We start from the raw sequence: 26,664 nt of genomic DNA, 5'->3' as shown, positions 1-26,664 counted from the left end.
TCTCTTCAATTTACAAAGTATGACTATGATATCTGATTGCAATCAATTCAAATCACTTATATGTATCTTTTTTGTGCATAAGTCATGAAAAATCCACCCAATTAAGTAACAACAATGGACAAATTTTTTGGTAGATATGCTCCAACACCAATAAGGAGAAGTCGATGTAGCAAAACCAAATAGTCGTGTGTTTTAAGACTTGATCTTTTTCTGTGTTTTCCATTTACACATCGTAAAATATTAGAAACGAAACCATCATAAAGTTGCAAAATGCAATTTCTTCACTATTAATCAACGTGGATGTTGCATGTGGCTTTACAAATCTGTTGCCGATGTCTCTTAAGTGTAAATTCTTTCTTATTTTCATATCTCATAGGTCTAACCGAGCATTTGCATTACTTTATTTTTTCCTTCAATATTGAACAATATACCAACCAAGTTACCAGAAACGTTTTTTCGATATGCATTACATCTAGTTTATGACGTAATAGTAGTCTGGACTAGTAAGAAAGTTTGAAACAAGTACTTCTCTTATTCTATTTGAAAGCTTGTTTTCTTTTCTTATCTTGCTTCAATGGATGTTTACTCATAACTAGAAAATTCAATGAATTAATTGTTGTAAAATGCCATCCCCTTTCATTAAAACTAGAGGAGGTCTACGCTCTACCTTCCTATCATGTTGCTTACTACTAAGCTAAATGTGGTTTTTTGGAAGATAACGATGATGTCCCATGAAAGATATTTTCTCTCTTCTCTTGAATGATGATTTATCTTCCATGCTTATGGGACATGCCTGATAGCCTTTTGTACTTCACCCGGATAGGTCACCATATGCAAGGAAGTTATGAATGGTCCACAACAAGATTACATATAATTCAAAGAACTGACTGATAAGAGAATCATAAGTACACACACCAATAGTTTATAACTATTTGAATTCCTAAATCAATGGTTGTAGGTAAACATCAATTTTCTTACTAGGAGATCATGGTTCAGGTGTGAGCAATGTCATGATGAAGTTGGACTATTTGATGCATTTCCAAGGTGGCAAATTATCAGCGATTATCACTACAACCCACATACTGTCGGAGGTACTCATATTCCCAAACGGATTAAACTCAGTTGAAGCTAATCGCAAATGAACATTCCGTGAATCTAAAATGAAAATAGGAAATTCACAATAAAAAAGCTTTCAACCCTCTACATCACATGGAGGCCTTAACAATCCGCTATTTCGACTCACTTATCTTTGTGCCATCTCTAGTCAAAAGTGTCATCTTGTGATGCAAACAATCGCTTTAATCACAGTATTAACAGAAAGTGGTTTAATACTTTATGCCGAATTTTTTTCCTTTGTCATCATTAACTTTGTATTGAGACTGACCACAATTATGAAATGTTGTAAATATCTAAAATCCTTCCAATAAAATTTTCAATTGTACTTACATGCATGAATAGACTCGTATCCTAAGCCTAAGTCATGCAATTTTCTTTTAGCATTGCAAAATGAAGTTGGTGTAGCAGTACCTGCTGAAAACGTTTCTTTTAACAGTTCTAGTAACATGTCAAAGAATTTGTTACTCCAACCGTTAAGAACCTCAATATGCATCAGTTTAACTAAAAAGTTCAAGGAGAAATTTTTTAAATAAACAGGGTATAGTTCATTACGTGCTTCATTCATTAAATCCTCAAATAAGTTTGTTGTATCTTGTTACTCACCATTCAAGGGAATTTCATTATGCGAACCTTATTCTATTGCTTCTTTATGTTCAATCGAAACTTGTAAATCATTAAGAATATCCAACATTTCATTTTCTTCTCAAAGGTTGTGAGTTTCTTCATAAACTATTTCTAAACCTCTACGCAAGTTTACTAGCTTTATATGACATACCTAATCTGTATAGAAGGAGAATATTCCAACTGTTAATAGATTTTACTCCGCACCCTCTCTAATGACTCCCAAATTGAGTTCATACATTTATTGCATGGACACCTTGTTCATCTGTAATCATCAACATGAAACTTTGCAACTTGTAAAAATTGGAACACTCCCTCTCTATACTCAATCAACAATTTATTTCTAAGTTTGATCCAATTTGTTTTCATCGTTAAAGACCTAAAAGATAAATAGGTTCGATTACTGAAATTAGCAAAAATGGACTTAAGAGAATCTAAATTAGTATCTATTGATATTTAGCACATATAAATATAAAAATTGTAAGAAAGCATTGTCCCTATGTTTAATCAGATCTTCCTTTGAAAGTACGTCCTTTGTAAATTCATTTATGTTGTAGATATGATATCATCTATTAGTGAAATTGTAGAAATCATCTGTTGTTCAACTCACTGTTGTATTCTAAGAATTTTCTACTTTCTAGAATTAATGAAAAATTAGATATAAAGATGAACTTAGGAATGGTGTAGTTTAGTAAGAGCCTCATGATGAAAAACAGAAGGAAAAGGTTTTAAAACTCGAGATAAGTTCGCCTCGAGTTCAAAATATAAATCCTTCTGTTTTCACTTTGGGGCAACTTTGCCTTGAGTTTCAAAACATTTTTCCTTCTGTTTTTTCATTTCGGGACATCTCGAAGCCACATACATCTCATTTAATTAGTTAGTGAAATGTAATGTGTTATTAATATTAAAGAATCTTAATGTATGTACATTAAGTTTGGCTTATCTAAATGCGGATATCAATGCTTTGTTTTATTAGAGAGAAAAGACAATTTAATTGACTGTGATCACTTGACACGTGAAGACTCGTATTTAACTAACCAGGCGGTGAAGAGATTGTAGAAATACAATCTCATCGTTGAAGTCATTGTTAGCATAGGTTGCAGAAATGGCAAACGTATGTGGCGAAAGCACTGAAAGGATGCTCGCCTTAAAATAGGATAAATTGCTTATCATGCATACTGATGGGTTAGACGATACAAATCATAGCTTAACTTTAAGTATTTGAATCCCAAAAGGCGAGCAAGTATGACAAAGGCACCAAGAGGACGCTCACTACATGAGTTCACAATTCATTGCATTTCATTGTCATGTTCCTCTTGCATCGCTAATTGCACCTTAGTGTGTATAATTATGAAAAACATATTGTGCATACTTACATTGTATATAGTATACCATACGAGGTTAGCTGTGCGATAAACTCAATTAGAACACCAATTCTTTAAGTTCGACTCTAAACTTACCAGGAAACCTCTCTTAGCTTACACTTGAATGATAGAGAGGAAAATTTGCAGTACATACTTCATTATGAAATTAGCAACACATAGATAGGACATGCATCTTTTATCACATCAACCTATCCTAACCGTCTACAAAATCGCTCAGTTAGAGCTTAATATGACATATCTTCGAAGTAATGTTTATGATGAAAATTCCACTATAGCGACGGCATGAGCAACGTTTGACATTTAAAGGATGTTTAAAGGGGAACTCTCGACGTACCTTGATAAATGTTAAGAGGTCCCTATTAATCTTGATGCTTTAAGTAAAGCATCGAGAGTACCTAGGACTCTCCCAACACGTACATGGACAACGTTGGAATATGCATTATCATTAATTGAATAATTCTTTTTGGCCTACTATTTCTCGACGCGTTAGGGTAAGTGTCGAGAGTTGACATACATTTCCTTATGTATTAGTGTCGACATCAGGAGTTGTATCATGAATGGTTCTAATAATGCAACTAATTAGGCGTGATGACTTATGTAAGATGCAACTAATTGCATTAAAGCTACACGTTTTGATCCTTTATCTCGTGTTTTGACTCCACTCTTTTACCTAAAAGGCTACAATAACTTGTATTTTTGCAAGTTATCAGACCATTATAGTTGGTATAAGAGAGGAGCCTCTTCTAGTAAGATGTGGTTTAGGGATGAACCAAACAGTCCAAAATTAAGGTAATTTTAATTTAATTAACTTAATTTTATTTAATTATATTTGAGTTTATTGTGTGTTATTTTGAGTTATTTGAATAAGAATTATTTAGTTTTGTTGATGTTGAAATTTATTAAATATTTGTTTGAGTGAATATTTGATTAATCAGTGGATTTTAGTGTTGTTAGAATAAGGTTTTATATATATATATATATATATATATGTAATTATAATGAAAAACGGTAAAGATAATTAATGATTTTGGAGAAAGATAAATATTGATCGAGGAAAGATGTAATATGATTGGATGAACGAGAAAAGAGAAGGAATAAGATTTATTTAAAACAAAAATTGATAACTTATATTGGAATATAAATGTTAGGAAAAGAACTGTAACATCTCAAAACTTTTTAAGGAGTTTTTATTAATTATCGTCTTCAATTATTTGGGTGTTATCTTGAAGATTGAAGCTAAAATTGAACTATTGTGTTAAGATAATTCATGTTGGAATTTATGAAATTTTAAAATAATTTATTTATTGGAGTAGATTTGGTTAATTAAAATAATTGAGAATTTGAATTGATTTTGGATTTATAAAGAAAAAGTTTGTTTTGGTGGAATTAGAATTAATTAAGTGTATATATATATATTTGGATATGTAAATTTAATTAAGAATTTGGATTTTTGTGAATGTGATATTAATTATTTGGTCTTGTATAAATAATTAATACGGAAAATTAATTATATGATGAAATATAATTATAATGTTGAAAAATTAGATAATTAACTAGTTGAGAGATGGTTGATTTGATTGAATGGTAAAAGATTTGGATTTAATTAGGAGATGGAATAAGGGGTTAAATAAGTATATGTGTTTATTATAAGATTTTTTAAAAGATATAACAAAACGGTAAAATATTTACACTGGATAGAACAATTCTAAAAATGGAAAAAACTCACATGTCCACAATGAGAAATACAAAAAATGCCCAGTCAACAAGCGATTAATCGGTCATATGTGAGCATGTGCAATCTTTTTCTAAACGATTGTGTACTACAGTTAAACAAATAATTTACTATTATTTAGCTCATGATAGATGATCATGTAGTTCCTTTTTAACGATGGAGAAAAATGCTTCAAATTTAAATGATCATGTTGACCATGATAAACGATCGTGTTGATAATGAAAAATGATCGTGTTGATTATGATAAGCAATAGTATATTTTAATGTAAATGATCGTTAAAAACTTCAAATCTAACAATCGTGTTTACCATGCTAAACGATCAGATTAATTTAAAAAACCCTATTTAATTTGTAGTTCATATATATCCTAAAAGGAAAAAAAATAATAATAATAATAACAACAACAACAATACCAATAACAATAATAATAATAACAACAACAACAACAATAATAATAATAACAACAACAATAATAATAACCATAATAAGAATAACAATAATAATAAGGATAACAATAATAATAATAAGAACAATAATAATAACAACAATAATAATAACAATAACAATAATAATAACAATAACAATAATAACAATAACAATAATAATAACAATAATAATAATAATAATAATAATAAGAATAATAACAATAAGAATAAAAATAATAAGAATAATAATAAGAATAATAATAATAATGTCAATTATTATTATTTGAGTTTATAAGTAGCATTAGAATGCTCAAATTGAAAGGAAAAGGAAAAAGAAAAGTTTCTTCATCTTTTTCTTTAAGATAGCCCTAGTCGCTGGCACCCTACTAAATTTCGCCGCTAGTGTCCTCTACCACAGTCGCTCACCAGTCTTGGTTTGGTGAATTAGGCGAGTGTTTTGAGTCTTTACTGTAAGATTTTAACACCCATTAAAGGTTAATTGAGACTTTAAATTAAGTTTATTATTGGAAATATATCATTTTGGTTCCATAACTTTGGAACGTCCCTTTGGCAAAACTTGAGGATTTAAGGGGTAAATTTTTTCCATCATTGAAAAGATTTTTCAATTTCCATTTAGGTAAGTTTGGTAAGCTAAGGTAATTTAATAATTTGTTGCCAAAATTATTAATTTAATTTTGGTTTTGTATATTCACTCACATGCATCCTAGGGAAATTCCCATGAGGTCACCCAACAGAGAATTATTCCAAGCTAAGCACATTTAACTTTAGAGTTCCTATGATTGAGCCACTGGTAAGGAAGGTGCATCTTATTAGTACAAATAGCAACTTTTTAATTCTTTTAAGTCTTTTTAAGCTTACTTTCATGTCCTCAGGATCCTTCTCATTTTAATTTGATATCAGTTTCTTCATGTCCTCCTCCTAAACTCAAGGCATTATATGCCCACCAGCTTCCGTATGGTTTGTCCCCGAACTGCATTTTACTAGGAGAGGTTCACTTCTGATACCATCTGTAATGTCCCAAACTCAGGATTCAACCAAGATGTGGAATTCGAATCCCCAACATTCCCTTGCATCCCCTGTGACCTAGCTACATCATCCTTACTTCTCTTAAAGACTTATTAAAGTGAAAGTCATCCCCACAAACCAACACATACGAGTCCTTTTAGCATGCCTTGTACTCACTCACATGCATCCTAGGAAAATTTCCACGATGTCATCCCACATAAATTGTTTCAAGCTAAGCATGTTTAACTTTGAAGTTCCTATGATCGACCCACCAAAAAGGAAGGTGCACTGTATTGGTATAGGTACTAACTTTTTAATTCTTTTAATTATGTTTTAACGATACTTTCATGTTTTTAGGATCCCTCTCATTTAGATGTGATATCGGTTCATTCATATTCCCCTCCTAAACTCAGGACATTACAAATTGGAAAATTGTACCGTCACCAAAGGAACATTATTTTTACCAAATATAAAGTAATAGATTCTACTACTACACCTTCAGATTAAATTTAAGATATTGCATGTATGATATATGATTATGAATTGAGATGTTGTAGTTGATGGCTAAGTATTATGATGATGACTAAGGACCTTGCATGATTATGGACTTTTATGATTGATGTTTCATGACATATGTATGATAATTGTTAGTTGCTTTTGGACTATTGTGTTTGTTAACTTTGGATGTTAGGCTTTATACTCCACTCGTACTGTGTTCCTACCTACAAGATCACTCGCATGATTGAAGGTGTACGTATGGATCATATACATGCCTAGGGGTCATTTATACTGTGTTCATAAGACTAGCGGCTTTGACGGTCAATCGCACGATTAGGGGTCTACCTACAGATTACAGACACGATTAGGAGTGCGTACCTATGAATCACTCGCATGACTAGGGTGTTCCTACAGAATCACTTGCACGATTAGAGGTGTTCCTACGGTATACCATTCGCTCAGGTCATACTACATTATTATCACCTTACGGTATCTCCTAACGAGAAGTTAACAAATCACCTAGTGGGACTAGTAGTGAGACTCTTACTGGGTATATTTTTGTATACTAACCCTTTTTCTATGTTTAATGTTTCATGCAAAGGTAGAAGATCTGGAAAGCTGACGAGCAATAGAAAGGGCCCGTAGAAAGGGCCCATGACATGTCTTATGGGAACTTTGTATTGCTTTTGCTTTTCATTTATTCATTTTCAGTCTTTTCCATCTTAAAAATTTTATTTATTTATTTTTATTTATTTTCTTGAAAATTAGCTTAAACCAACCCGAGCTTGATTTTACGATATTTCATGATTTTTGCTAAATTTTGTTTTATGAATAGTTGTTTAAAAATTATTTGAATAAAGATTTAGTTCTCCTCTTTACAAGAAAGTGTCAAAATTGATATTTATCTTTTAGGTAATGAGCTCAAGTTAGTTTAAGAGATTGGATCATTACAAAGTGGTTTTGTCTTGATTTTACTTTATATCAATTTTGTATATTAGTATGATATACTTATATTACATGTATTAGTTGGTTAATATACTTACTAGGTGATTTTCATTTTTTCAAATTATGTGCAGTTTCTTGTAGTATTATTAACTATATGAATGATATAACTCGATGTATCATTACAAAACATATCAACATTATATTATTAAACTATATTAGCATATTAGTAAAGTTATTCAATATCAGGTATATCAATCAAGTATACTAGTGTATATTAATAGTGTATCAAGTGTATAAGTAGGACTTCAAGCATATCAAATGTGTTTAATCAATCAAGTGTATTAGTGAAGAATATTAAGAGTGAGTTTAGATTGATTTCTAAAATGTTTAATTGTTAAAATAATTCATTTTAAGATAAATTGAGGTATTTGACACTGATTTAAAATAATTTTTTAGAAAAATGAGATTATGAAATAAATCATTGTAGAGGAAACACATTCAACCAAATTTTTGAATAAATGTTTATTTGTTGTTTAATGAGGAATCCCTCCCAAATATCTATTTTTCTTCTTCTATTTTTTCTATTATTTTTACTATCTATTTTTCACTTCGTCGTTCTTTTTGTTTTTATTTTTTCATAAATATTTTGAATACTTTTTAATGTGTGTTCGTATACATACAAATATAGGGATTTGCAAATGTTTCTCTCCAGCCAAACTTCACATTAACATTTGCGTAAGAAATCATGAGAATGTCAATGAAGAACATGATCATTCGGTTCGTGAAACAAAGATGAATGAAGAACGTGATCGAATTGCACATTTTCTTGTCTAGTTCATATTATGTTGTCTAGGAAAAATTATTTATCTTATTTATATTTTTTTCTTGGAAATCAATTATTTTTCTTTATATTTATGTATTTATATTTCGAGATATTTGTGTTTTAAAAATTGAATTGTCCAATAAAATTAATACAAAAAGTAATGAAATTAATGTTTTGTTTCAAGTAACTAAAAAATTAATAATTTCAAGATAACGTGCGATTAATTTTAAAATATATTTCTGAAAAAAGATTCAAAATGTGTGTATTTCATTATGAAATTAATTCATAATCTTTACTATTCTTTTATGGTAATTTGATATGAGCATAAACATTGTTAGTATAAGATAAATCAAACACAATTTTTCATAAAAACATTTATAAATAAGTCAAACCAAACATGTAAGTGTTTAGATGTCAAACTCATTTTACAAAAAAAGTTTTTTTAAAAATGTATTCTTAAATAAACATTTTTCTCAATAGGCAATCCAAATGGACTCTAAGTGTATCTGCAGTACATCAAGTGTATCAAACATATCATCTATATCAAGCGTATCAAATTTGTTGGGTGTACCAATGAAGTATAATAAGTTTATTAGTTCAACTGTATTAAACTTATTAGTGAAGCATTTAAGTGTATCAATGCCAGAAGGGTATCAAATGTATCAAGAAAAATCAAGTGTAACAAGGAGTACTAAGTGTATCATGGTGTTTTTTATTGAGTGAAATCTCTTTCTTTAGAACACATGTTCTCATAAATGTAGGTCATATTGCACAAAATTGAGTTACCAATCTTTCACACCCCCTCTCAAATTAACCCTTTACAAATTCAAGGAGAAGAGGTGACCTCGGTGACATTGACATTCTGAAAACGAATGTCAATAATACATTAAATTTTAACTTGTTTTAACTTAATCCGCGTTATAACAATGAGATTTCGAGACTTAACGTGCCTTTAAACAGTAATGAGACAAAAATCACGATGGACAAAAGCTAAACTTTATTGAAAATGATAGCATCATTACAACATGTACATGCTTTATAAGTAAAAAAATTTATTAACTTATACATAGCAATGCGACACAAACTTTAAAGATGATAGGCGGCCACACAAAAACTTAGTGATGCTCTCCGACAAGGGCAACAATAGCTTCGTAGAACACTTAGCAATCTCTGCACTATTTTGGGAGGAAAACTTAAGACAAGCCAAATGCTTAGTTCGTATAACATTTAATAAAAACATTTTTCGGAATACAACGACAACACATAGAATTCACAACTTTTCTTCCTTAGGTACTCTTTTAGCAATGAATCCTCACTAGGGCAACTGTTGGGGCAAAACTTGATTCCATTTTACATGTTTAATTTATTTGCCATAACATGCATATATTCAATTCCTTTATATTGTAATGCAAATTATGAAACTAGGCTCTATTACTAACTCAACACAACAAAAATAGCCTTAAACGTAGTCTAAACGAAGGAAAACGATTAATTTTCACATCAAAGGAAAATTATAAATAATCAAAAAGTTTTCAAATATTCACGTGCGCGATCCACTTCAAGATCACAAGTTTCAATCCCACCTGCATGATTTATTTCCACATTTTCAAGTTCAACGTTGGCGGTTTGAAACTCATCTGCTGCAAAATAAAGTCTTCATCATTTTCCCGAATGACATTTTCGTAGCCGCCCATCCATCCACACGCATCACCTCGACTCGTGCATTCAAGCCTCACTCGTTGCAAAAATAATTCTGGATTTTCAATTCGAAAACTTTCTTCCACGAGCCTACCCTCCGTCTGCCACGTGTTGCTCATCCATTGTGCACGCCTTCAATATCATGAGTTTGAGTCTCTAGCTCCCATATTTTATTTTTTCCCAAATTTTATCAATGGTCAACATGCAAGTATTTTCCAAACTTTTTGTAAACTTTCATTTTTCAGTCTTCCATCTGCGAACATGCAAGCATGAGGTGACGGTTTCGAATCCCAGCAGCGTTTATTTCCATTCTTTTCTATAAAGAGCACTTAAGCCATCTCGGAGTCGTGTTCGATCGGAATTGGAAGCAAAAATAAAATTATTAGGATCCTTGGGCATGAATTCAGGCATGTCTGGTAAAAAAGAGTGAAGATCTCAATGGATCACAAGTCGTTCTCGCCCGAGAATCCAAGTGTCTTAAGTGGGTTTCATGCATTTTGCAACTAAGCAGGAGCTGGTGAGTTTTTTAGGAACTTAAGGATGACTAATCTATTTTGAAAATGAGTATAAATAAAGAAGAAATGACGGTAGAAGAAGGATTAAGAAAAATGTTTAGAGAGAAGCTAAAAAAGAATAAGACGTTCAAACCATTGAGGAAAACATGTGGAGGTCAAATCTCAGTTGATTTGGAGCAATGTTGATTCTTCAAAGGCTCCAGGACTCATTATTGTGAGTTAGAAGCTAAAATTTTGAGGTAAAGTAGTTAAGAGGTTGGGGACCAAATTTATAGAATAAAGTTTTTTTATTTGAGTTTTGGATTTAAGGTTATTAAATCTCTAATAATAAATTTAGGTTCTTAACTAGGACAAGAAGAGTTAATGGGTTACTCAAAGACAACGGTGGAACCACAAGCTTGTAAGTGACAAAAAGAATTATTAAAAATACTCCTAAACACATTTCTTAAGTTTTATTCAAGTGTGCTTTGTGTTATTCTTATTGTGAAATGAGATTAATTTATTAAGTTGAATTTCTAAAGCATGACTATGAGTTATGTTTGAGCATAAGTTTGATCCCTAAGTAGCTGAAATGCTACGATAAATATGTTTGAGAGTAAAGTTGTTTTATCAAGTTAGGTTTATGCAAGGAGACGTTAAAGCATGTTACTTGAGTTTGAAATTATGATTTCACAACATGAGATTTATAGATGTTTTGGTCTATACCATAAATGTTCGAAGATATATACCAACCCTTCGAGTTATATTGCCCGTGCACAGAGGTCCTTTGATGAGGATATTCAGTAGGTACATGTCCATCACTGGTACTTATTAATAAGATAAGACTTGTACAGATGCCTATGTTTCCACCCATAGAGAGTGAAGGCCTGTATGAATGCTTATGGCTCCATCTCAATGTAGGTATAACGAGCGAGGCACTATTAATGCTTATGGTTCTGTCACGTAAATATCACATCATGGGATAAGGAAATAGTTACCATAAATAACATAAATATCAAATCCTTGTGATTCTCTTGGTAAAGCAACTGAAAGAGAGAGTTTAAGATAAACTATTCGAATTTGATATTTATTTATGTTAAGATTTAATCTTAAAGATTTATTGTTTCAAAGCCATGTTTTATAAAATCGTCACTCATTGGAATATTTAGCTCACCGTTTCCAAATGATTTCCACTTTCAAAAGCCATGTCACCAATCTGTTGTGCAAGTTATTGATTATTTTTGTTACTTTGAGTTAGTACTTTAGGTCAAGTCATGCCATGTACAAATGTTTAAAGTTAAGTTAATCAAGCTTTTTTGGGTTTTTATTTGTTTAAAGCATCATCTGTAATTAATGACATATAGCCTTAACTTGTTTTTAGAAATTATGTAATGAAGTTTGTTTAATCTATGAATTAGTGTGTTGGCCCACTACTTAAGCTTTAATTTGTCCATAGAGTTTAGTGAAGACAATGTCAATAGAGGTTAGTGAGGTGTTGAGAGGTTGGGCAAGGAAGACATGACCATACGAGATGACGCTTCTGGTCATGCCAAGGGAGGTTATCAAGTTCTTCAAAACCTAAGGGCGTTTTAGTTAGGGGTTTTAAGTGAAGTTGGGTGCGATGGTAAGTTGGTTAAGTGGATTCCATGTGACCTTTGCATGCCTAGGTTAAATTTTAGCAAGCATGAGGTGTTAAGAATATTTCATGCAGGGCTCACTATAAAAGGGTCACTTCAGAATGAAATTTCTCTCAATGTACTCGTGCGTTTTGGCTAAAATTAGTCCCACAAGTTCACAAATTGAGTCTATTTTCTAAGATAAGGTTGATAATTAAATTTGAGGAGAGGAAGGTTGAGTTTGAATTGAAAGAAGGGAGAAAGGTCATATTTGAAAGGAATCTGAGTAGTTTTCACTTCAAGGAGGCTACAGAATGTATATCATGGAGTTTTTGGCTGAAATTTTGAGGTACAAGAAGTAAGGAATTTTCTAGAAACTTTTTAGAAGAAAGTTTTTCCAAAAGATTTATTTATTGTTAGTTATGATTGTCTAAATTGAAGTTAAGTTTCTAGCCGAGAAATTGAGTTATGGGGAATGTGTTGGCCGAGGTACAAGGTTACAAGGAAAGATAGGCGTGGATTTTGGGTTGAAAGATGTAAGCATAATGTTGTTTAGTGTAGAAAGCACAGGATAACGCACAGTCGGGGGCACGAAGCAAGCACCTATGTCATACGGCCTGCCTTACTTGGAAGGAGCAAGCATTTCGTGTGGCGCACAGTAGCCATGCATCTAAAGTATGAGCGTGTGACCATGTGAGGGTACAGTCTGCCTCTTGCAAGGCTAGCACGTGGCAAGACCTACCTAGGTTCTATACGTGCGTGTCAGCCCCTACCGCTATGTCCTGTGCACTAACCCATATCAATGAGTGATTTTGGGCTGTTTTGATGACTTTTGGGAATTTTTAAGTAACGTTTTGATATTTTTATGATAAAAGTGAATTTAAAAGAATTATTTTTCATTATTTCAGGTCAAGAGAAGATCAGAAAAATTTACAAGCCGAGAGTCTAAGCTACCATTAGTAAGTGACAAAATAATTTCTAAATGTAGTTTCTAAATATGTTTTACAAGTTACTGTTTAAGTATGCATTGGAATAATTATTGAACTATACTGATCAATATATCTCGATTACAAGTATGTTTAAGAAAGTACTTGAGTATGCTTATTTAGAAAATGTTTCCAAAGCACGAGTTGAGAAATGTTTCAGCGAAACATGTATTATTGATAAGTTTACTGTTGATATTTGCAAGCAAAGATTTACGAGTATCTTAAAGTTCTAAAATAGAGTTATTTACTATTTTAGAAAGACATTGCAAAAGCATGAATGTAATGAGAAAAGTTTTAAGCAAGAAAACCATCTTTGTTCTATATTTTGAGTTCTCGATGGTTAATGTGCCCAGAGTTTCAGAGGTATAGGGCTATGCTAACCACTTTGCCACTACCACCGAGTTTAGGCAGTATAGTATAAATAGAGATCTGCTATCTTGACCGAGTTTAAGCACGATAGTATGAATAGAACTCTACTATCTTGACTAAGTTCAGGCATGATATAGTCATGAACGAGTTTTCAGGTACGGTAGGTCGAGCTATCTTGACCGAGTTTCCAGAGTATAGAACTCACAGGGACAAGAATCAATAGATTTATTTTGGAAAGTAAAAAGAGTTATCGACAGATAGAAAGAGATATTTTAAAGGCAAAAAGTGTTTATCAGAAAGAACTTCTAAAATTTCATACTTTAAGTTATGTTTAATGAATGATTTAAGAAAAGACTAAAGTTTTTATTTCAAAAATATGTTTTATAAAACTGTCACTCACTTGACTTTTTCCACTTTTCAGGAAGTGATCGTGATCCGAGAGCCTGACCACTGTTGATAGTTTTGTTGTTATTTGTCAGTATTTAGGTTCACCCATGTGTCGTATATGAGTTTAGGGTTAAGTTGAGTTGTTTAGTTTTCCTTTTGATTTAGAAATGTTGTCTATAAATAATGACATTTAGCCTTAACTTATTTTGATGTTTATGTATTGAAGTTTTTTAACCTATGTTTGATGTATTAGTCTATTGCAATAGTTTTAATTTACTCAATGTTGTTTAGCATTCCAAAAAGGTTTAGTAGTCAGTGTCAACTGGTGTTGTTCAATAGGGAAGCGACATCGGTTGACATCACACCATCTCTCGAGTCGAGAGTAGGTGATCTGGGAGGGGGTGTGACATGAAGTGATTATTGAATGTGAACTAACTTGCATCAAAGAAAGGTGTAGTAACGTCTACACATTGTAGGCGATTTAAACCATGCGAGATGACTTGATGCGATATAGATCGTTTAACCATCTTCTAATTAAGGTGAACAACTTCTTGATACCTAAACACCACACTTGTTCTCCTTTTGGGACACAAATGATGGAGATGTATGACACAATGTAAATCCAGGTCTCCTCACTTATAAACTTCACATTTCCTCTCTAATGCGAGCAACCTCTTGATGCCAAAACACCACATTTGCTCTCCTCTCGGGACATAAATAACAAACACAGGAAGTTGAAAAGAAAATTGCTTTTAGAAACAAACATCTATCACTAAAAACACTTCTAATTATTTGTCAGAAAAAATACTTTGAGCTAAACTAAAAGTAAAACTTGTTCTACAAGTGTGGAATCAATATTAAAATAATTAATGATTAAACTCTTTTACAAATTTATCATTGTAGTTAAATGGTTTAGACACAAAATACTTATTCAAAACTCACTTCCAGATCAGATGCCGTCACTCTGGAGAGTTACTTGTATGGATGTTAAGGATTTTAAGTCTTTTATTTTGAAAATAAAATATTATAAAAAATTTGATGCGTATCACACAAAATAAATTTATTTTAAATTGCATATTTTAATTAAAATTTAAAGTTTAAACAATAATGAGATAAAAAGAAAAAAAAAAAGACATTAGCTAGTCGATACAAACATACCCTTAAATCACTTATAAATTAATCTATTTTCACTAAAATTCTAGGGGTCTTTTTAAAAATATAAAAAACCGACAAAATATTTACACTCTATAGAACAATTCCAAAAAAAAAAAAAAAAAAAAACACATAGACCCACCATGTAAAAATACAAAAAATGTCCCGTCAATCATGCTATCAATAAACGCGTGGGTAATATATTTGCGATTGTTTAGATTTGGCTACAATTTATCCTTTCAAATCCATCGTTTAATTTTATTACACGATCGATTAGATTTGGGGACTAAATCTAAATGATTTTTTTTCAAAATTTGGTACACGATTTTTTTAATTCTTTTGGTACACGATCGTTTAGCTTTTTTTATACGATCATTTACTTTTTTTACATGATCGTTTACTTTATTTTACATGATCGTTTACATTTGGCTACTCCAAACCAAATGATTTTTTTTTCAAGATTATTTATACACGATCTTTTATTTTTTTACACGATCGTTTATTTTTTTAAAAAAAAACGATCTTTTGCATTTGGCTACTCCAATCTAAATGGTTTTTTTCAAGATTCTTTACCCACAATCATTTTTTTTACACGATCGCTTAGTTTTTTTACACGATCGTTTACATTTGATTACTCCAATCTAAATGATTTTTTTTCAAGATTCTTTATACACGATCTTTTATTTTTTTTACACGATTATTTACTTTTTTTACATGATAGTTTACATTGGGCTACTCCAATCTAAATGCTTTTTTTCCAAGATTATATTCTTTATACACGATCTTTTAGATTTTGCTATTTTTTATACACGACGTAAAAAAAAAAAGAAAAAAGACGATGGAATTAAATCACAGCAAAAAAAATAATAAGAGAAAAAGTAGAGAAACAGTGGAAAAGCAAAAAAAAAGAGAGAAAAAGAAGAAAAACGATGGAAAGATTAAAAGACGTAAATAAAGAATTAAAAAATAAGAAAGATGATGGAAAGAAATTGTAGAAAAAAATAGGAAAGAAAAAAGACGAAATCGCATGAGGAAGACGATGAATGAAATAGTAGGAGGAAGACGAATCACAAAAGAAAGATGGAAGGGCAAACCTGAAATATTTAAAAAATGGCTAATTTTAAGGGCTTTTTTATATAAACCGTAAATAGTTTGGTACTTTGTTACATTTACGTAAGTTTTCCAAAATTCTATTCTTAAAACCACCCTCTAAATATACTCTTAGATTATTATTGTTTTTCTTTTTGGTAAGGTTAATGGAGACTTGAACTTCCAATTGTGAGGACAGAGTAGATCCCATATATTATCGAGTTATGTTCACTTCGACATCCTTTTATTTGCAATACTAATTTCTTTTTATATAAAAAGAATACTTATTAACTTTGAAGTAGTTTTTTTTCAACTTCGCACTTACTTACCAATTAGGTTAAGTGAGAAGCTAAAAACTTGAGAAAGAATTTTTTAAATTTCAACGTATAGTAATTTATGTTAATTTAGTTAAGCTCCATTTACTAGTAAAGTTAGATACAAGAGTAATCGTAGAATTTTTATTTACTTATTTAGTAAACAAAATTAGGGCAAGAAAATGAGTGTGTTATGATATAATATATGAGAAATTGTAAAAAATAGAACATTCGATAAAACATTTAGACTTCATAGAAAAATCAAGCTTAAGAAATTTTAGTTTTTAGTGATCTTGTTCTAGAAACTATAATAAATAGTTTGTCATCTTCTTTTCTATTTTTTCAAAAAACCTTAATATATGTACGGAAAGTATTGTAAATGTAACAAAACACCAAACTATTTACGGCCCGTGTAACAAAACCCATAAAGTTAGCCATTTTTTAAATATTCCAGATTTTCCCTTCCATCTTTCTTTCTTCCTCGCGATTCGTCTTCCTCCTCTATTTCGTCTTCTTCGTTCTTCCCTTGCGATTTCGTCTTTCTTCTTTTCTCTTTTTTTTTTCTGCGATTTCTTTCCATCGTCTTTCTTATTTTTCAATTATTTATTTACGTTGTTTAATCTTTTCATTGTTTTTTTTTTCTTTTCCTCTTCCTTTTTTTTCGCTTCGATTTCTTTCCATCGTCTTTCTACTTTTCCTATTCTTTTCTTCGCTGCGATTTCTTTCTATCGTCTTTTCTCTTTTCTTTTTTTACTCGTTTGCATTTGGGTAACCAAATCTAAATGACTTTGTAAAGACCGTGTAAAAAAAAATAGCAAAATCTAAAAGATCATGTATAAAGAATCTTGAAAAAAAATGATTTAGATTGGAGTAGCCAAATGTAAACGATCGTTTAAAAAAGATAAGTGATCGTGTGTATAAAAAATCTTGAAAAAAAAACTTGAAAAAAATTCATTTGAATTGGAGTAGCCAAATGTAAACGATTGTGTCAAAAAAAGTAAAGATCATGTAAAAAAAGTAAACGATTACGTATAAAAATCTAAACGATCATGTAGCAAAAGAATTAAAAAAATCGTGTACCAAATTTTTTTAAAAAAATCATTTAGATTTGGATCCCCAAATCTAAACGATCGTGTAACAAAATTAAACGATGAATTGAAAAGATAAATTTTAGTCATATCTAAACGATCGCGTATAAATTGTAATCATACCTAAACGATTGCGTATAAATTGTAACCATACCTAAACGATCGCGAATAAATTGTAGTCATATCTAAACGATCGCGTTGTAGCCATATCTAAACGATCGCGTATGTATTGAACCATATCTAAACAATCACTTTGTAACCATATCTAAACGATCGCCTATAAATTATAGTTATATTTAAACGATCGCGTATATATTGAATCATATCTAAACGATGACTTTGTAGCCATATTTAAACGATCGCCTATAAATTATAGTATTATATAAACGATCGCGTATATATTGAACCATATCTAAACGATCGCGTATAAATGGTAAATATATTACGTACGCATTATTGACGGCATGGTTAATGGGATATTTTTGGTATTTTACATAGTGGATATCTAGACTTTTTCTATTTTTGAAATTGTTTTATAGAGTGTAAATATTTTACCGATTTTTTATATTTTTGAAAAAACCCATATATATATATATATATATAAGAGAATTAAAAATTTGAGTTGAAAAGTTGTGAGCTTGGAAGATCCATCAAGATCTTCGCGTACAAAAGTGTTATTTTTATAATTGTTATTCTTGAAAAAACGGTTCATTCTAAAATCGAATACAATAATATTTAAAAGGGCATATGACTTAAATAAAAAGTATGGGTTTCTTAAAAATAATCGTAGTAGTATTTATAATAATAAAATAAATAAAAGTATGTGATTGCCGAATTGTCAAAAAATCTTCGAACTTTTTTCTAAATATCAAACGAGGGATTAGTCAAATTGGTTGGTGAGATTAATTATGGCCTGATCTTGTATTACATCATCACAGGAAGATCTTAAACAAAGTCGGTTTACATCATAATCTTCTTTTTTTTTTTTTTCTTTTTCTTTTCTTTTGCTTAAAATCACCGTCTTCAATATCCTCATTCTTTAATTTAATGTCCAATGTTTAATTAAACAAATCTTAGTCTACATTAATATTGAATGGTCTTTATTATTCAACAATGTAGGATTATTTTATCTTCAATCACACATTGACGACCTTTTGAATATAGAGAAAGAGTCCAACTATTTATTTATTATGGCAAACTTTTCTATATTATTTTGACTCAAATGTAATATTTATAGGTTAGAGCAGGGATATATCAACGTCTATTGATGATAGAAATTAGCATAACTCTTTCATTGATAAAAAGTGATAGAAGTCTATTAACGTCTACCAATGATAAAATCTGATAGAGGTTTATAGAAGTTTGTTGGTGTTATGAGTGTTTTGTTTTCACTCTTTATATAAATATGTCTACATTTTTTATCCGTAAAATTTTTTCAACAGCATGGTAATATATTGTTTTAATAATACTATATCATCTCAAAGAAATTACGTAGAAAATAATCCGTTAAATTTCAATACTTTCATGGAATCTTGTGTCACTAAGTTTTAACATCATGTTATCCAAAAAAAGTCAAGAACTAGATGCTTTTGGCAATAACTTGAGTTAGAGTAACATACCTTGATTTATGGTGATAGTTTTGTAAGATATTATGTTTCTCTCTCTAAATCTTTCCTCACAACTTGTTTGAGTTTTCTTGATGGAAGGAAAAGAGTTACTTAATGAGGTAGAGAATCAATCGATTGATGTGATTTTATTTTTACATGTATGACATCTCCAAACAAGGTGTTTTAATTAGGAAAGATATTGACTCAATAAAGTGATGATAGGGTTAATAGATTAAAGAGAATTTGATGTACACGAGTCACATTAATGATAATACTAAATTAAAATAAAAAACCTAATAAATGTTTTGTTTAATATGAAATTTAAATAGGAAAAAGAGTCTAACGTTCAATAATGATAATAATAAATTTGTTTAAAAGAGAATAAACTTAACGTACAAACCAAAGAAAATCATGTCTAGTATGATTTGTTGCACACACCGATGTTTATGCCAAAATGAAGAATTGAAAAACTTTTAAAGGCTGTTCGGCCCTTCGTTTGGCATTAGGTTGGCTTTACATCTAATGTCAAGCCCATGTTTGACCCATGGTGTAAAATTGTTGGCTTAAAAAATGGGGTAAGTGGAGAGTTTTCACGTTTGTCCATTCCATTTTACACATGATAATAAATAAAAAAAATAAAAATGGAAAACTCTCTCTTTCTTGAGTTATGCATTTTCACTTTCTTTCATTCAAGCTTTCTAAAATTATTAATATAGTCTTGGGATGACAAGTCAAATAAATTAAAAATTGAAATAACATGAGTTTGTTTATGTCAAATAAATTTATTTACTTATTTAGTAAACAAAATAACTTGCGATTTTTTTTAATCAAAGTAGTTAGTGGACATAAATGATGGAGGTTTAATCATCAAGGTGGAGTTTCTCTCCAAACTTTTCTTTGCGTGCGTTAGTTATATCCTTGCTACTTACTCTTTCGAGTAGTTAGCGACAGACGCTGGTCAAAAGGTGATTATAGTTCAACTAACGCGATAAACCTTATAGGCTAGGCTTATTATCAACACTGCTACAGAAATTGGATTACTTGACGTTAATACAGTGTCAAGTAAACCTATACTTGACGATTTTAAAAACATCAAATAATCGACTATCAAATATAGTCACATTACTTGACGATTGTTTAGTGTCAAGTATACGTTTACTTGACGTTGTATTAATGTCAAGTAATCTATCGCACTTGATGCTTTTTACATGTCAAGTAAGGTTGTATACTTGATGTTTTTGCGTGTCAAGTAAGATGTTGTGTTTGACGGTTTTTGCATGTCAAGTAAGATCTAGTTCAAGAAGCATAAAATTAATTAAAGAAGCTTGAAACTCAATGACCTTGGATGAACTTGGCTTCAAATAGAAACTTGGATCTCACAACCTAAAACAAAATACAACAAAAGTTAAAATGGGTTCACATAGCAACATCTTATAAAATAGTTGCATTCCTTATGCTACTAAAGAATTGAAAGAAATGACGAAGAATGCCATATTAATTCATTAATTCCTAGTGGTAAACGCTCACACTTTGATTCAAATAATTTGATTCTTAGTAAAGCTTTTACATATTAACCGATCATGAATCTTTAAGAATATGAAAAGAAAACTAGCCTACACACGAGTCACGACTATCAATTTTTCAAACATTGAAATATGTTAAAATGTGAACTTACGGGAGAAGAAAAAACTCTGCATCTAGTAGATTGGCTCAAGAATTTGGTAAGATCAACCATGTCCTCAAGCTTTAACTGAATGCCAATTTCTTCTTCAACCTGCATTGTTACTACATCAAAAAGTTATCAAAGAAAAACTTCAATTTTCTTTTAATGAAGACCAGCATAACAATTTCAATTCAATCAATAAAATCAGTAAAGAATCTTTAGGCTCATTTCCAGAACTTCAATAATATATTCTCATGTCAATGTTTTTGATACTTCAAAATACAAACAATTTCGATAATCATTAAAAGCATAATGGAGAACACCAAGTAAATACTAATCTTTTAAACAATGGTAAAAAGACTAAAGAAACAATAAGAAAGGAAGGTAGTCATCCCACAAGAATAGGGTAAAAAGAATTATTAAATAATAAAAAACATATTAACCGAAAGAATGTATCAAAAACAAGAAGCAAGAGAAGTTTATTTCAAAATTACCCAAACTTTGAAAACGTCACTACAAGAAATCTGGCCTTTAATATCGGTTTAAAACCGACATTAAAGGCCTTTAATGTCACTTGGCAACCGACATCTTTGCAAGCGTTATTAAAGGCCTTTAATATCGGTTATAAACCGACATTAAAGACCTTCTATGTTGGTTATAAACCGACATCTTTGAAGTTGTTATTGAAGGTCTTTAATGTCGGTTCATCTTTAATGTCGGTTGATAACCGACATTAAAGATGTCTTTAATGTCGCTTATGATACATATTTAATATCGTTTTTCCACCGACATTAAAGAGGTCTTTAATTTTTTGAACCGACATTAAAGACACATTTAATGTCGTTTTTAAACCGACATTAAAGACACATTTAATGTCGTTTTTATACCCACGTTAAATATACATTTCATGTCGTATTTATAATAGTTTTTATGACGGCAAAACCGATATTATTTGAGTCGAATTACGTCCGGAAATGTTCGTCATCGTATATTGTAAAAGATAAAAAAATGGCTTGCATACTGGCTATAATGCCTACTACTCAATGCCTTATAACTAGTTCACCTGCAATGCACACAATAATACCTAAAATTCCAGCATACACTTCCATATAGAACTACAACAAATACACATCATCCAACACTTACATATAATCACATATCAATAAACACAACTATATTCAATACTATAAGTCCAACTACTCCAAATCCTCCGATATATCCACTTATATATATAATCACACATATCAAACAACACATCCTGCCATCCATGGCAAACCAATAATAAACACCTACAATGCATAAGATCCAACACTAAAATACGAGCACACTTTTCCACACTTCCATATAGTACTACAGCAAATACGATCATAGGACTGCCCGCCCTTCAAAAAACTATCTAACAAACAACAATTAGTACGAGACCACCTGCCCTTCAAAAAACTATAGGACTGCCCGTCCCTACAAAAATTTAACTCGACCAACTACTAACCTAACTACAAAAATCAACTACTAACCTAACTACAAAAATCAACTACTAACCTAACCACAAAGAAAAATCTGTAGAAATTAGAACAAAAAAAAACATAACAAAAAGATCTGTAGAAATAAAAATAGAAAATAAAAAGGTTCTTCTAAAACTTATCAAACTAATTTATTTGTATATTGCATTGTAGGAATATGTATCAAGGGAATGAAGACATTCTGTTCCTTTTTATAAAAACTTATACTAAGAATCACTAATTGGTAACAAGTTTAATTAGCATTCGTCCATGCTCTAAATCTTTGATTTTTGTTTGATTCTTTATCCTCAATTTATACTTAAAGAAAACCTAAACATCATTTTCAATATGATTTATAAAAAAAGAAATCAATTTTTAATATTGAAAGCTAAATAACTTTTAAACTATAATTAACAAAACAGAAACTAAATTTGAGTTAAAGTTATGAACAATATTATTATTAACAGACATGGAATCAAAATACGACCTTAAGACTCTTTAACGAATGAAATTGGAATAGAGAAAAGGGGTAATATGGTCTTTTTGCTAAAACTACTATTCTAAAACTCAAAAAGAAAGAAAAAAGTAAAAATAAGACTTGATTCATCCCACGACGTCGTTTATGGTATTTTGGCTTTGGCATGACTTTTCCTGTTTTCTAAACACTCCAATAACTTTTATTTTCTTTTAAGAAACTCAAATTAGTTATGGGATGGAATGGATGGATATCCAACCTTTCATTTTCTAAATAAGTAGTCATATCAAATCACTTTGTAATGGTTTTAAACTCTTCACAAATATCTCTCATGAGAAGGAAAGATAATAAAATCATTTGCACATCACAAATGCAATGGTAAACAAAAAAGAAGCATAAGATCTACCAAATAATCTTGTCAAGTAAAGAATAGAATACAATTAACAAAGAAATCGCTGGATAACTACATAAAATATAGGGACTTCCACAATTAGAAAAAGTAATTACCAAAGTTAATAGATATACATATTCACGCAATAGATGACATTATAAAACCAACTACCTCGTCGCAGAAGAAGTTGTATCTAACAGTGTAGAAGCAAAGCTCTTACACATGCAATATATAAAATGAAATGTATTCCTCAACTAATTTGATCCTAACTAAAAGTCCTCTCCTTGTAAGAGTGATATTAAAATCCTCACCATCCCATTGCAATGCAATATACAAATAAACAAAAATAAAAGAAGAATAAAGAAAAGAAAGAGTAAAGATATAACTATAAGTACAATAAAATGCTAACTAATAGATGACTATATCACGGGAAAGCCCAAAAATTAGGATGGTTCCATTTTGAAAGAGAGAAAAATGGTGAATGAAATGAAATGGATTCAAAATGGACCCATTTCATTTCATTCCACAAAACAGTCAGAATGGATACCTCTCTCTCCATTTCAATTCCCACAACTATTCAACAAAATTCAAAAACACTCTCTACATACATAATAGACATTCCAATTCCCACATCTTGCAAGCAGAAATGGATAGGCAACATAACAGAGGCCTCTCAGAAAAGCCATTTTTTTTGGGATTTTGTAACGTTGAGTCAGTTGTTTTACAGAGAAACTGAGAAATTAAAGACAACCCAACAAGAAATAACTCATGTTGAATTTTGAACAAAACCCAAACTCAGTCCTCATCACAATGAAATAACCAAACCACTAAATGCAAGATAGCAAGATAGCAATGCATATCATGTCTACAGATACTCAAATACTGAAACAACAAGGGATGAATTTTGAGATTGAATAAATCGTGACCACTTGAAAGAAGATGGAAATTACCGTCGCTGTAAAGCTTCCGCTGCCATCGTCGAAGTTAGATGTTAACGTCGAGTAGGGACGTCGTCGCCGAATGCTTTTGTAGCTCGAATAGCACAGTGAGCCACCGTCGGAGTTAGATGTTAGCGTCGAGTAGAGACGCCGTCACTGAATGCTTTTGTAGCTTGAATAGCACAGTGAAGGTTATTCGGAGAAGAAATGGGCATCGGAGAAGAAAGGAGCATCGGAGAAGAAAGGGGCGATTTCCATTTCGAGAGGAAAAAGGGTTTGCGATCGAGCGTAGGAGAAAGATTGAAAGAGTAAAGTAAGAGAGAGAATTTGTTGTTTTTTTACAAAATAAATAAAAATTTAAATGAACCTTTAATGTCGGTTAAAACCGACATTAAAGCTTGTTATTTTTTTACAAAATAAAATTATTAAAATTAAAATTTAAATGGAGCTTTAATGTCGGTTTTCAAAATGGCGGACCTTTAATGTCAGTTTAAAACTGACATTAAAGCTTACTCTTTAATGTCGGTGGAAAACCGACATTAAACATCCGCCTTTTCAAAACCGACATTAATGCTTATTTTTCATTTTTCCCAACCGACATTAAAGCCTATATTTCTTCTAGTGCGTATTTTGCTATGGATGTCACCGTCGGAGTTGAAGTGTTGTGGATCGCCATTGGTCAAAGTCGAAGTGTTGTGGGTTGTCGTCGGAATGTCGTGGGTCATCGTCAGAGTTTGTGTGACCGGCTTTCTGGAAATAGAGAGAATGACGTAGAAAGTGAGCGTGACGGGCGATGGAGATCATGTTAAATTGCACAGGACAAGGCATTCACACTAATAACAGAACGTCAGAAAATCTGAAGCAACATTCAGATGTGCTCAACTATTATACAACTACAAATTCAGAATTAGTTCGTGAGTAATACATACCAAATGTAAACTATATGGTGAAACACAATTGATATATTAAAATAAAATTTCAACATTAAATCTTAGTTTGAAACCTTAATAGAAGTATTAGATAGTTTCAAGTTAATTTGTAAGTAGTTAGAACATTTTTTAAGAGGTAAATACTATTTGATTTCTAATTAAGAACTATTTCATAACTTCAAAAGTCTTGTGTAATCCAAATAATTAGGACCAATATGAGATTTATCAATTAATCTAAAAAGTTTCAAACACTAAATAGGTTTACCAAGATTATATTATCAATATTTCTAAATGTAATAGATTGAGATATCAGTATTTCTAAATGTAAATCAAACTTATAGTAGGGAGCCGTTCAACAAAGAAAATCAGGGTGATGGGTCGCCGGTGAAGGAAATTGGCGGAGAAGGGGAGTGTAACCGATTTTTTTCAATCTGTGGGAGTTCCAAGTGAGAAGAAGTTCGAGTGAGGGTTGCCGGTGAAGAAAATCGAGATGGGTAGAAGGAAGTCAGGTATGGAGATCATGTGTGTTGTGGTCGGCGGCTGGTAGAGATGGAGAGTCGTGGAGATGGAGAAGGATAGAACACGCGTGTTGATTTTGGGAGAGAAAGGGGGAGATGAAGGGTTTGGAGGGAAATTTTTATTAAATTCATTTTAAGAAAACAATTTATTTTAATAAGTTAATTTTAATAAATTAATTTTTAATAAGTTTATCTAGTGGAATGAGGGAAATAAAAATTATTTTTATACTTTTTTATTTTTATATTTTTATATTTTTATTCTTGACATTTTCAAAACATTTTCAATTTGTCAAATAAAAATTTTAACTATACTTGATGATGTTTCTACGTCAAGCAAATGTCAATTATATTTGACGTGAAATAAACGTCAAATAAAATCTGCACTATACTTGACGTTAAAAAATCGTCAAGTAAAATTTGCAATATACTTGATGCTAAAAAATCGTCAAGTAAAATCTCCACTATACTTGACACGAAACAAAACGTCAAGTAAAAGCTAATGTAAAATAATTCGAAAATTTTGATGAAAATTTTGCCTTCTTCAAACTATACTTGACATTTTTTTCGCGTTAAGTAAATGTTCGCTATACTTGATACGAATAAAACATCAAGTAAAATGTCCCTTATACTTAATGCAAAAAAAAAAAAACGTCAAGTAAATGCTAATGTAAAATAGTTCAAAAAATTTCGTGAAAACTCCACTTTTTTACGACTATACTTGACGTTTTTCCTTTAAAATAGTCAAGACTTGAAGTTTTTTTTAACAAAATAGTCAATACTTGACGTTTTTGTTAAAGCAGCTAGTGTCAAGTAAAGCAGATTTTGTAGTAGTGCAAGAGCTTATCACAAGCCTAAACTACTTATAACACTTTGACAAATG

The sequence above is a fragment of the Cucumis melo genome, chromosome 6, assembly GCF_025177605.1.
Source record: "Cucumis melo cultivar AY chromosome 6, USDA_Cmelo_AY_1.0, whole genome shotgun sequence".
Classification (NCBI taxonomy): domain Eukaryota; kingdom Viridiplantae; phylum Streptophyta; class Magnoliopsida; order Cucurbitales; family Cucurbitaceae; genus Cucumis; species Cucumis melo.
This window is presented reverse-complemented; position numbering follows the sequence as displayed.